The sequence below is a fragment of the Mesoplodon bidens genome (assembly GCF_964165515.1).
Source record: "Mesoplodon bidens genome assembly, chromosome: 8".
NCBI classification, from domain to species: domain Eukaryota; kingdom Metazoa; phylum Chordata; class Mammalia; order Artiodactyla; family Ziphiidae; genus Mesoplodon; species Mesoplodon bidens.
In genome coordinates this window covers 23,508,532-23,521,571 of record NC_138165.1, presented here as the reverse complement: position 1 = coordinate 23,521,571, position 13,040 = coordinate 23,508,532, and the positions used below count along the sequence as shown (strand labels likewise).

The following is a 13,040-nucleotide window of genomic DNA, read 5'->3' as shown; positions in this document are numbered from 1 at the left end:
AAGTCTGGGCCAAAGAAAAAGTATTTTACAGTTTGTAATATGTTCTTTTCCACAAGGTACTTATTTTTTCAAAATGCAAATATTATAAATATTGTGGAAAAACAAAAAGTAGAAGTCTCTAGAGCTGTTTCCCAAACTTCCTTTCAAATTACCTGGGGACTTCATTATGAAGAAAACAAGTTCTCAGGCTTCTACCCTATAGATTCTGATTATACATGTCTAGTATGAAGCCTCAAAATTCAGATTTTTGACAAGTGCCACCGGTGATTCTTCCTCTCAGTGATTTTCTCTGGGCAATGGTACTCCAGTGCCAGAGGCCCCCTGCATGAGAGTTATCCTAAGTGCTTATTAAAATATAGACTCTTGGGCCCTGCAGACTAAAATCTCTAGGGATGGGAGGACTGGAGAAAGGAAGATGGTACAGTACCAGGTTGTCCAAGATTTCACCATCTATGGCAGAGGTGTCCTAGGCCCTCCACCAGGCAGTTCAGAGGAGAGCTGGTGTCCTTTGTTGTATGATGCAAATGTAGGCAGCAGGCAGCCCTGGCAGGCTGGTATGATGACAGCTTTCCTGGCTCCTAGCCCAGGCCTCCCGCCCTGTCCATTGAAATGGTGCTCAGCCTATTCCGATGCTCTCTTTTTCTGCCACTCCTATCAAACCTCATCCTTCCCTCCCAGGGGACGGTGTTATGCTCGATATACCCCTCCCAGTTCAGAGGTTTCTTTTAGCTAATCTGGCCAGGGTTGGGAGAGAAATACGTTCAAATGCTATGTTTCACTCTCAGCAAAGTTTTTTTTTATTCTCAAGAACCTACTTTGTAAGCGTTTTGTTTTTAAAGACTGAATTTTTAGTGTCACTGTAACATCTCTATTTCTCTATGAGGTACTGTAGATGTAGAGGAAGAATCAGAAAGTATGGGGGGAAAAGAGAAGATTCGATTTTTTTTTTTTTTTTTTTTGGCTGTGCCGCGCGGCATGCGGGATATTAGTTCCCTTACCAGGGATCGAACCCACACTCCACACTCTCTGCAGTGGAAGTGTGGAGCCTCAACCACTGGACCGCCAGGGAAGACTCTAGAATTATTTTTTGTGATGGGAAATACAGCAAACACACAGAATAGTTCATTAAACAGATGTGTACTGCTTAAAGACTATAACCCAAACACTCATGTAACCCCCACTGGGTCAGAAAGTAGAACATTATCAACATCCCAAAAGGCCCCAAAGTGCCCTTCCCTTATAACCCCCAAGTACCTAGGGTTAATAACCACTGTTATGATTATTAACATATTCACTTTCTTGTTTTTCTTTATAGCTTTATTGACTAATTACTCAAACAATATAGCTTATGCCTGTCTTTCAACTCTATGTAAATAGAATCATAGAATAAGTTTTTTTTCACGTCTTGAATGTTTTTAATCAAAGTTATATCTTTAAGATTCATCCATGTGGATGTGGCTATAGATTTTTATTAAAATTTCTTTAACTGTATTATTAATTTCAGGGAGAATAATATCCTTCCACATGAGCCTTCCCTTTCTGGAATGTGGTATAACTCTACATTTGTTCAAGTGTCCTCATGTGTTTTCCAAAGAAATTTTTCATTTTCATCATATGAGTCTCATATGTTATAATAGGTAGAATTCTAAAGATGGCCCTCCAAGATTCCCATCCCCTGGTTAGCCAATAAAACAATAGTCCTGCTGTGAAGGCCTTTTACGGATGTAAAAGAGACAACCCCGAGCTCCAGGGACTGGGCCTTGAAGGGCATGTTCAGGTTGGAGGGTGCACATGTGGACCAGGAGGGGACCACGCTCCGCTCCAGAACCAGCCTCTAGAGTGACCTTTCTAGCCCCAGGCTGTGCTTGTGCATCCTCGGGGGATGCAGGAGGCAGATACTGCCATGCCTGGGCCCCGCACCAGGCTAATCACATGCTGTTACTCAAGATGAGCCACAACATGCCTGGATTTCTGATCTACAGAACTGCGAGATAATAAATGAGTGTTGTTTTAAGATGCGAGTGTTTCAGTAATGTGTTATGGCAGCAAAAGAAAATTAATACACACCTTTCTTATTAAGCAAAAATCTTTTTGGCTCATCAAGTAAGCCTTTACTCGAAGTAGGATGATACCAGGGAGGTCACACTACTTAAGTCCTATAGCTGAGATCACTTCACCTTTTAGAATCCAGACTAAAAATCCACGTATATCTACTGAAGGTGGCACTTGAAGCTACTCTCAGCTGCCTCTGAAGCTGGGTTTGGTAGATTGATAGTACTTGGGAGGAGAGGGACGACACGGCGGGGAAAGCACAGCAACAAGAACCAAGAGCTTGCAGTGCAGCAGAAGGAACACTGTGGCTCCTCAACCTGTTTGCTCACTTCACATTTAGATTCGTCCAGCCCACGCTCTGGAAGCAAATGCATGCTAAATGAAGTTCCCATGTTCCAATAAAAAAGTGAAGAAAGAAAGAAAGGCTAGATTGCTGTGAAATAACTGAAAATAAAGATTGACATTTATCAAGTCTAACATTAAAGATTCATCTATTATCATAAATAATGCGTAATTCCAGAGACCATTTGTGTCTGAAAGGCATAATTTAAAATTAGAACACAAAGTATCCTGGCATGTAGGTAGTTCCATGTGAGCTCAATCTAGTTACTGAAAAAGAAAGGAACATTTCCTTCTTAAAATGAAAAAAAAAACAATTTTGCTTTTTCTGGAAAAATATATATATAAACTAAGCTAAAATAAATTATTGGCTTGCTGCCCAGTAATTCTAAAAGATGGCATTCTAATGCTACCTGAAAAATAATGATACACATGACAAATCAGGGAGCTAGTGAAACTTGAGTCTTCACTTGTATGCATGTAAAGCTTACACATAAAACAAGGAAGATGTAGCTTTAGCTAATTCATACTGAGATTTATTGTTAATAGAAGTCATAAGAGTACATGGGATTTTACAAAGCATAAAATATGGAAGACAAATTTTCTGGCCTGAGGAGCTTAGTAAAACATGTGTAGACAGTAGCTAACAGGAAAAATATTAAGTCATGATGATTTACAAGTGATCACCAATGGGAGACTGGGTATAAAAAAAAAGATGTCATAAAAACAGAGAATTGGGAAATGCCAGGGATTTGAAAAAAGATTGCAAAAGCTTGAAGGAAGAATGAAAAAGAGATGTGAGAAATGAAAGACAAAGGTCTAAGAAATGAGGAAGGAGAAAAAACTGAAGATAAAGATGGAAGAAAAGACTTGCCACTGTGAGGCATGAACCAATACATGAGAAAAAACGTAGGATTGATTTGCTTGACAAACCTCTGAAATTAGACAACTGGAAATCCTAACTGTACAATTCATTTCTTATAACGTTTAAGAGCTAATTTTCCCAAACAGTAGACACTAAACCAAACTTCTTGTTCAAGCCAAATTATTCCATCTATAACATATGTATATATAAATAAGATTCTGTACAACTCTGTATGCAGCTGAATTGTGAACAACTTAAAAGCTTAAGAATATTTTTTAGCTACAATGTAAAAGGAACTTCACTTTAGACTATATATTCAAAAGCAGTAGTTTTCTTTATATATACATATGTTCTAGGAAAGTCCCAATGCTATGGCAATACTGAAATCAGACCCAATATTTCTCTCCAAGATAAAGGCCAACTTCCTGTGCAGTGTATTCAGGGCCCACACCATCTCCATGTGCTACCTTTGTGGACACAGCAGGTGTACAGTTTTCTCTTCATTCACCAAGTAGGTCATACTCAGGAAATTATCTGTTCAAAAAATTTGCACATCTTTAAATGACGTCTTTTTATTAATGAGTTTTGAGCATTCTTTATAAATTCTGGGTATTACTTTTCAGATATGTGACTTTCAAATATTTCTCCCAGTCTGTGGCCTGTCTATTCATTCTCTTAAGTGTCTTGCAAAAGGCATGAGTTCTTAATTTTAATGAAGGGAATTTATCATTTTTTTTCTTTTATGGGTTGTGCCTCTAGTATCATATCTAAGAAATCTTTATCTAACCCAAGATCACAAAAATTTTCTCTTAAGTTTTCATCAACAAGTTTTATGCTTTAAGGTTTTGCTTTTAGGTCTATGATCCATTGTGAGTTAATTTTATATATAAGGTGTGAGATATGAGTTGAAGTTCATTTTTAAAATTTTCTTTGCATATAGATGTCAAACAGTTTCAGCACCAACTGTTAAAAAGATTATCTTTTTTCCATTGAATTGCCTTTGCACTTCTGTCAAGAATCAGTTCACTATATATTTGTGTGTCGATTTCTGGGCTCCCTCTTCTTTCTATATTTTTGCTGTTTACCACACCATCTTGACTACTCTACATTTACAGTAAGTAAATGAGGTGGTGTGAGTCCTCCAATTTTGCTCTTTTTAAAAATTGTTTTGGCTATCCTAGTTCTATATGAAGTTTTAAGTAAATGTATCAATTTCTAGAAAAAATTTTGCTGTAATTTTTATTGGGATTGCATTGAATATATATATTATTTTGAGGAAAATTGGCATATTAACAATATTGAGTCTTCCAATCCAAGGGCAGAGTATTTCTCCATCTATTTAGATCTTCTTTGATTTCTTTCATCATTATTTTATAGTTTTCAGCATATAGGTCCTGCATATTTTTGTTAGATTTATATCTAAGTATTTCATGGTTTTGGTACTATTTTTAAAAATAAATTTATTTATTTATTTATTTTTGGCTGTGTTGGGTCTTCGTTGCTGCATACAGGCTTTCTCTAGTTGCGGCGAGCAGGGGCTACTCTTCACTGCAGTATGCGTGCTTCTTATTGCAGTGGCTTCTCTTGTTGCAGAGCACGGGCTCTAGGCACGTGGGCTTCAGTAGTTGTGACATGAGGGCTCAGTAGTTGTGGCTCATGGGCTTAGTTGCTCTGCGGCATGTGGGATCATCCCAGACCAGGGCTTGAACCCAGGGCCCCTCATTGGCAGGCAGATTCTTAACCGCTGCACCACCAGGGAAGCCCAACATGTGAATTTTAAGAATGGCTGTCAAGTGTGGGAAAAGTGCTATCAGGTTGTTAGTTTTTTCATATAGGCGTTGTAAGATGTCAGGGTTTTCATGTTTCTTTGTGCAGTAATTAATTGAAAATATTCTTTGAATCAATAGCAGTTATTACTCATTCTTGATGTTCTTGTTGTTATTACAACATTATGAGTTTTATATTATTTTTTTCAAAGTAATCATTTTGTGTCTAATCAAAAAGAGTTTTAAATCATTTTCTAGTGTGTTCATATGATTCCTTCCTCTCATTAATTGCATTATCAAACAATCCAAGAGCCTATTCATCACTTCTATTCGAAATGTATCTCCTCCTTTAGTGAATTCCTGCTTTTGGTGATGATTTGATACCTTTTTTGTTGCAAATACTTTTTGATGTCAGAACAATTTCTATTAATTTAATTGCTTATCTTTTCCACTTTTGTTTCATATTCCATTAATTTTTTTATCTGAATTTTTTCTCAGTTCTTTATAGATTTAAAGATGAAGAAAGATGGTCCGCTTTATGTAATTCAAATAAGGTGATTGCAATTTCTTAAATATAGAAGCATTTCAAAGTGTCTTTCTGTATTACAGTTATAATGATGTATTTGCTGGTTGTCAATTTTTTGAATAAGCTTTTTGGGTTTTCTTGTGTGTTGGGGTTTTTCTTCCAAATCTTTGAAAATATATTTTAGCATCTGTAAAATATCCTTGACCCATGTTGTAAAGCTTGAACAGCTTTGTAATGGATAACCCATTATATCACTCTTAGACTTTTTTTTAATCCATGTTGATATGTTTATGTAAAATACTCCATTTGTGAGAGGAACCTGAAATGAAAATAACTATTGTAAAATGCTGAGGTGGTTAACAACTGTGAAGCAGCTTTTTCTCTTACCAGATTAAAGGAATGAGCTGCATGTGGTGTATATCCTGCACACTTATTAACATTCTTTAAAGGTTGCTGGGAGCCCTTTTCCTCACCTTTGTTGGACAACACTCCATGAATGTTTTCTACCACAGGTTACTATTTCCAAAAGTTATTTTACACTGCTGGATAAAGCCACAAGCTGGTTTTCAGTCGGTGAAAAAATTTAAAACTATACATAGAGTTTTCGATAACAGCAGTAGAGCACAATAATGGCCAACTAATGGAGTAGTATTTGGTTTCTGGTTTATTTATCTGTTAACCCTTCCATTATATAAATATTTTCCCATTACTTCTATTCATTCTTCATAAACTGTTACTTTTTTTTCCTATTTTGGGCATTTTTCCAAGTTCTCATGCAAAAATTAATTAAATTTAACAATTATTTCTAGGATTCCCATTAAATTTCTGTTAATTGAATCATGATTATTGTTTCATCATGACCTCTGAAAGTTCCCTTAAAAATGCAATAACCTCAACTACTCTTTTCAGCTCTTCAAAATAATATGGAATGTTCTTACTCAGCTGTTTTTTGATTTATGGGTAATCTAAGAAAAGATAGTTGTCTTGTGCTCCATAGAATAGTCACAGCTTTCGAGGGCTTTCGATATATTCGTTTAGTCTGAAAACCCATCCCGTGTAAGTAATGTCTGTCTTGTTGAACATAATTTACAAACAAAACAATGTTTATGATCTTTTTTTGCCTTGGCATAAACCAGCTAGAATCTCATACGAGTATGACTATTTAAAACGTTTTTTTTCAAGATATCTTTTTGAGAAACATCTCTCTTGCCCATTTTATGTTCTGTTTGATTCTATATAAATACTATTGGAATCACAATTTTGAAGGAAAAATTTTTCTTTAATTAAAGTACTGAATGACATTATTACTTTTTGCAATAGGGCCATAATAAAAGACCACAGTCCTTATTAAGGTCAATGAAGTCATCAACATGAAGCTGCTGCCAACCTTTGTTGACTATACAGATTGTATTTTGCTTGACTATTTTCTATTTCTCCTGCTTTTTCATTTGCTCTTTGGGAGTGCCCTGATTCTCATAATCTTTATCTCTTCTGTTGTCATTTTAATCATCTAAATTTTCTTGGCTCTAATGAATGCTTTCTTTTCTTCATGATTTTGGCAGCTTTAGTATACATTCCAAGCTAATAAAGTTTTTGATATTTTGAAGCTTTTGTGAATCTTCAGTTTAAATTTTTTGCTTCCAAAAGGATACTCTCTTCATGAGAACTCAATTTTCCACTTATAATTTTACTCATCTGATGATTGAATTTTCCACAGACTATCTTCTAGCTCCATATGTTGCAAACCTTGTTTCTCCTCCACTAACAACCTATTCCCACCGTCCAGGTACCACTCATCTTGTGGTAGCCTCTGGCCTTGCACCTTCATACCACCATGCCAAGTGAGCAGGCAGAACAGGCAATTGAAGTATGCTGAGAGGTTATTCTTAACCTGAGTGCTTAGCAATAACCATAGGAGTGGCTGTGAACCACGTAAATATATCCCACTAAACCTAAAATAGCATATCTCCAAATCAGCTACCTCTAAGCTGGATCCCAAAACTGCCTAAGCAATTGCAAAGCCACCTAACACAAGGGGAAGCGTGAAGGGAAAGCCAGAAAGGAAAGACACAGCAGTCTTCACTGGTTGGAGTTAAAATATCTTACTTGGGCAAATTTTGCAAAAATAAATAATTTGGGGAGCACGTTATTAGAGTCCCTATCAAGAAGCTTTATTAACATTTTCTTCCAAGGAGTCATGACACATCAACCTCCTTAGCTTCTTGGTAAATCTGCCTCTGGACATTACTTCCAGGCTTTATCCACAATTTCCCCAACTGCCCGAAATGTCTTATCTCTTCTTCTACTCCTAGCAAATCCCTACTCTTCTTTCATGGCTTAATTCAAATGTCAGTAATTCCCTGAGAAAGAACCCAGTGTATTGGAAAGAATTTGGGCTCTGATAAAAGACAGATAGAGGGTTTCAATCTTGGCTGGGCTTCATGTTCTTTGTGTGTCACAACCAAAGTACTAACTTCTTTGAGCCTCAATTTCTTCATATATGAAATACAGATAAAATATATATACATTGCTGACTTGTAAGAATTTTTTTAAATTTAGCAATTTCATCAATTCTATCTTTTCTCATTTTAATATCTCTCCATAGAATATTGGAAACATTGAGAAAATGGTGCTTAAGAGAGGCTTTAAATTATTAAAAGCCTCTTAAGAGAGGCTTTAAATTATTTAATTTAAATTTAAATTACATTTGTTTCTCTTCTTTTAGCATTATTTTATTATTTGGGTGTTCAAAAGAACTGGAACTAGGATGAAGTGAGTGAGACATTTGCCTTAGGTCCAAACTACAGGGAGATGTCAAAAAACTCAGTAATCAATATAAATTCAATATTTTGAAAAAATCAGTGCAAAAAAATCCATAATGAACAAAATATCAAAAAAATTTTTAACGATGGGATCACTACTACTGATTTTTCCTTTGCCTTAGGCTCCAATATGACTCACGTTGGAACTGGTGATCAAAACTTGATGGAAGAATTTGGAAGATTATTTTTTATAACTATGCATAGCATTTAAATTATTCTCTTTATATTCAGTTGTTTTTACAGATGCCATATTTCAATACCTCCAGTATTAATTTTTTTAGCATCAAACCTTAACCCTCCACAATAGATGATTATGAGCAAATTATCTTTGTTTTACCTTAGAAATATTGTTTGCTCTACTGAAAAGTAGGTTACTGTTTTGGAAGTCAATTTCTATTACAGATAACCTCACTCTAGAATGATCTACTCCATTTTTTCCTACACTGAAGCTATTTAAATTTCACTCTCAACCTTTTGCAAAATGACTCATTTCAGAGTCCTTCAGAGATCTTATGCTTCCTTTAGGAATTCTACCTATATACAGTAAGTTGTTCTTATTTTCCATCTAAATTATTTAGCCAAATTTATTTATGACTATTTCTCTGAGGTGATGGAGTAAAACACTTCAGATAGTCTACTTGAGATACGCTCTGTAATGTGTACTCTCATACACTGTTGGTGAAAGTATAAACTGGTACTTGCTTAAGGTCAATTCTAACATAACCACCAAATTTGAAATATGCATGGCACATATTACTTTTATAATTAAAATAATAATTTTTAAGTGTATTTTTTTCCTGTTCTATCCTTCTAGGTGAAAGAGTACAGAATCCCTGGCTTCAAGGACCTCATTTTTTTTTTTTTTTTTTTTTTGCGATATGCGGGCCTCTCACTGTTGTGGCCTCTCCCGTTGCGGAGCACAGGCTCCATATGCGCAGGCTCAATGGCCATGCCTCACGGGCCCAGCTGCTTCGTGGCATGTGGGATCCTCCCGGACCGGGGCACGAACCCATGTCCCCTGCATCGGCAGACGGACTCTCAACCACTGTGCCACCAGGGAAGCCCCACGGACCTCACACTTTAAAGGTGAAGGAGAAAAGAATAACTTGTGGTCTTTACATAGGGTGATATTTTAAAATTGTTTTGAGGTGTGTTTCAATATTATAAATATTAATTATAACCCATAATTATAGCCCACATAGAAAGTATAAGGAGAGTCTAAGGGCTTCCCTGGTGGCGCAGTGGTTGAGAGTCCGCCTGCCAATGCAGGGGACACGTGTTCGAGCCCTGGTCTGGGAGGATCCCACATGCCGCGGAGCACCTAGGCCCGTGAGCCACAACTACTGAGCCTGCGCGTCTGGAGCCTGTGCTCTGCAGCAAGAGAGGCCGCGACAGTGAGAGTCCCGCGCACCGCGATGAAGAGTGGCCCCCGCTTGCCACAACTAGAGAAAGCCCTCACACAGAAACGAAGACCCAACACAGCAAACATAAATAAGTAAATTAAAAAAAAAAAAAAGGTTGAAGCCAGATTGGAAAGCCATTAAAAAAAAAAAAAAAGGAGAGTCTAAAAATTTTTGAAATTGCCTTAATTCTATACTCCGAAATTAAAGATAATTTTGTGTTAAATGTAAATAAATCCTCAAACTCAGAACAAATGAATAATTATACTAGTCACATATTTCTTTTTAATTATTTTGTTTATTTTTTGAATAGGTAACATGCATATGATACAAAATTCAAAAGTTGCAAAAGGGCATACAGTGAAAATTGTCTCTCTCCCACCCTGTTCTCAGGACTCATAGTTCCTCTCCTTAGAGGCAACCACTGTTGCCAGTTCTTGGTTAGCTTCTCAGATGTCTTTTGTGAATATAAGGATATATTCTGCTTGCTCTCTCTTCTTTTTTCTTTTTTTGCACAAAGATTATTTCATTCTATACGCTATTATGCATATATCTTAAGAATGACAGTCTTTTTAATGGCTGTGTTATATTCAACTGAAAGGATGTAGCATTCTTCATCATCATTATTTAGGTTGCTTCTGATCTTTTAACAATTACCAGCAATGCAAAAAAGCCCGTAACCTTTTACACATGCCGTTTCTTTCTATATCAATATACATCTGTAAGAAAGAATTTCTAGAAGCAGCAGCTTTGAAGCCTGAGCAACCGAACTTGGCAGCCACAACCCAACTCAGGTGAACTCAGCTTCACCGAACCCTATCCGAGACGTTCTGTGCCCTGGGCTTGCAACAGCTCCCTGATCCTTCCTGGCATCCTCTTCAATTCCAGCTAGAATGCTGTGGCAGGTGCTTTGCAGATTTGGTCAAAAGCTGGCACGCAGACATATACTGGAGACAGGCATGGCTGAGACTCGCCTTGCCAGATGCCTGACTGCTCTGGATTTAGTGGCCCTAGATGTGGACAGCACATTGGGTGCAGGGCAGCACATTGGGTGCAGGCGTGTATGTCCTGGCTGACGAGGTGGCCAAAGATAAAGCAGGACCATCCATTGTGATCTGCTTTCTAGTGGCTGCCCTATGTTCTATGTTGGCTGGGCTGTGCTATGCGGAGTTTGATGCTCGGGTTCCCCATTCTGGTTCTACATATCTCTACAGCCATGTCACTGTGGGTGAACTCTGAACTGGAACCTCATCCTCTCCTATGTCATCGGTACAGCCAGTGTGGCCTGGGCCTGGAGCTCAGCTTTTGACAACCTGATTGGGAACCACATCTCTCAGACCCTTCAGGGGAGCATCTCACTGCACATTCCCCACGTCCTCGCAGAATATCCAGACTTTTTTGCTATGGGCCTTGTGTTTTTGCTCACTGGATTGCTGGCTCTGGGTGCTAGTGAGTCGGCCCGGGTTACCAAAGTGTTCACAGTGGTGAATCTTTTGGTTCTCGGTTTTGTCATCATCTCTGGCTTCATTACAGGAGATCTGCACAACTGGAAGCTCACAGAAGAGGACTACAAACTGGCCATGGCTGGACTCAATGACACCTGTAGCTTGGGCCCTCTGGGCTCTGGAGGGTTTGTGCCTTTCGGCTTCGAGGGGATTCTCCTTGGAGCAGCGACCTGTTTCTATGCATTTGTTGGTCTTGACTGTTTTGCTACCACTGGGGAAGAGGCTCAGGATCCCCAGCGTTCCATCCCCACAGGCATTGTGATTTCACTCTTCATCTGCTTTTTGGCCTATTTTGGTGTCTCTTCAGCACTCACGCTCATAATGCCTTACTATCAGCTTCAACCTGAGAGCCCCTTGCCTGAGGCCTTTCTCTATACTGGATGGGCCCCTGCCCGCTATGTTGTAGCCATCGGATCCCTCTGTGCTCTTTCTACCAGCCTCTGGGCTCTATGTCCTCCATGCCTCGGGTGATCTACGCGATGGCAGAGGATGGCCTCCTATTTCGTGTCCTTGCCGGGAACCACACCGGCACATACACCCTCATTGTGGCCACTGTGGTCTCTGGCATTATCGCAGGCTTCATGGCATTCCTCTTTGAACTTACTGATCTGGTGGACCTCATGTCACTTGGGACCCTGCTTGCTTACTCCCTGGTGGCCATATGTGTTCTCATCCTCAGGTATCAGCCTGACCAGGAGATGAGGAATGAGGAGGGTGAAGTGGAGTTGCAGGAGGAGAAGATCCATGAAGCAGAGAAGCTGACCCTACAGGGACTATTTTGTCCACTCAGCTCCATCCCCACTCCACTCTCTGGCCAAGTTGTCTATGTTTGCTCCTCACTGCTTGCTCTACTGCTGAGTGTCCTTTGCCTGGTGCTGGCCCAGTGGTCCACCCCACTGCTTCCTGGAGACCCAGTGTGGATTGCAGTGCTTGTGCTGCTCCTGATGCTCACTACTGGGGTCACTGGAGTCATCTGGAGACAGCCGCCGAGCTCCACTCCACTTCACTTGAAGGTACCTGCTTTGCCTCTCCTCCCACTAATGAGCATCTTTGTGAATATTTACCTTATGATGCAGATGACAGCTGGCACCTGGGCCTGATTTGGGGTCTGGATGCTGATTGGGTTTGCTATCTACTTTGGCTATGGGATGCAGCACAACCTGGAAGAGGTTAAGAGTGACCAACCCCCACTCAAGTCTAGGGCCAAAACTGTAGACCTGGATTTCAGCAGTGCCTGTACACATTTGATCTGACATAATCACACCTGAGTGCTCTCTGGTCTCCCCACACAATAATGGAGAGTACTCCTGACCACACGGAGAGCTAGGCTTCCCATGGGATGTTGGTGGGGGAACACAGATAGAGCTCTGTAGTTATCGTGGAGCGAAGAATGTGTCTTTGCTGCTTCTTATCTTTTTTTTTTCACTTGTCTACTTTTTAATTGTATCTGTAGCTGCTTACTGGCCTTTAAAAAATTATTATTAAGAGAAACTAGAAATAAAAAAAAAGAATTCCTAGAAGTAGAATTGCTGGGCTAAAGGATCTATACAACTATAGTTTCAATAGATATTGCCAAATTATCCTCCACAGAAGTTGTACTAAGTTACATTCCCACCAGAAATGCCTTTTTCCCCACCCTGGACAGCACAGTGTATGATCACATTTAAAATTTTTTTGACAGTGGGGTTTCCCTGGTGGCGCAGTGGTTGAGAGTCTGCCTGCCAATGCAGGGGACACGGGTTTGTGCCCCGGTCCGGGAAGATCC

General features: G+C 39.1%; 1 pseudogene across 1 annotated transcript; it reads left to right on the top strand.

Moving 5' to 3' along the window:
- The first annotated feature begins 10,663 nt into the window (after positions 1-10,663).
- On the top strand, positions 10,664-12,528 carry LOC308621607 (cationic amino acid transporter 3-like; annotated as a pseudogene). The gene has a single exon. The product of its transcript is annotated as a cationic amino acid transporter 3-like (transcript).
- The last annotated feature ends 512 nt before the right edge of the window (positions 12,529-13,040 follow it).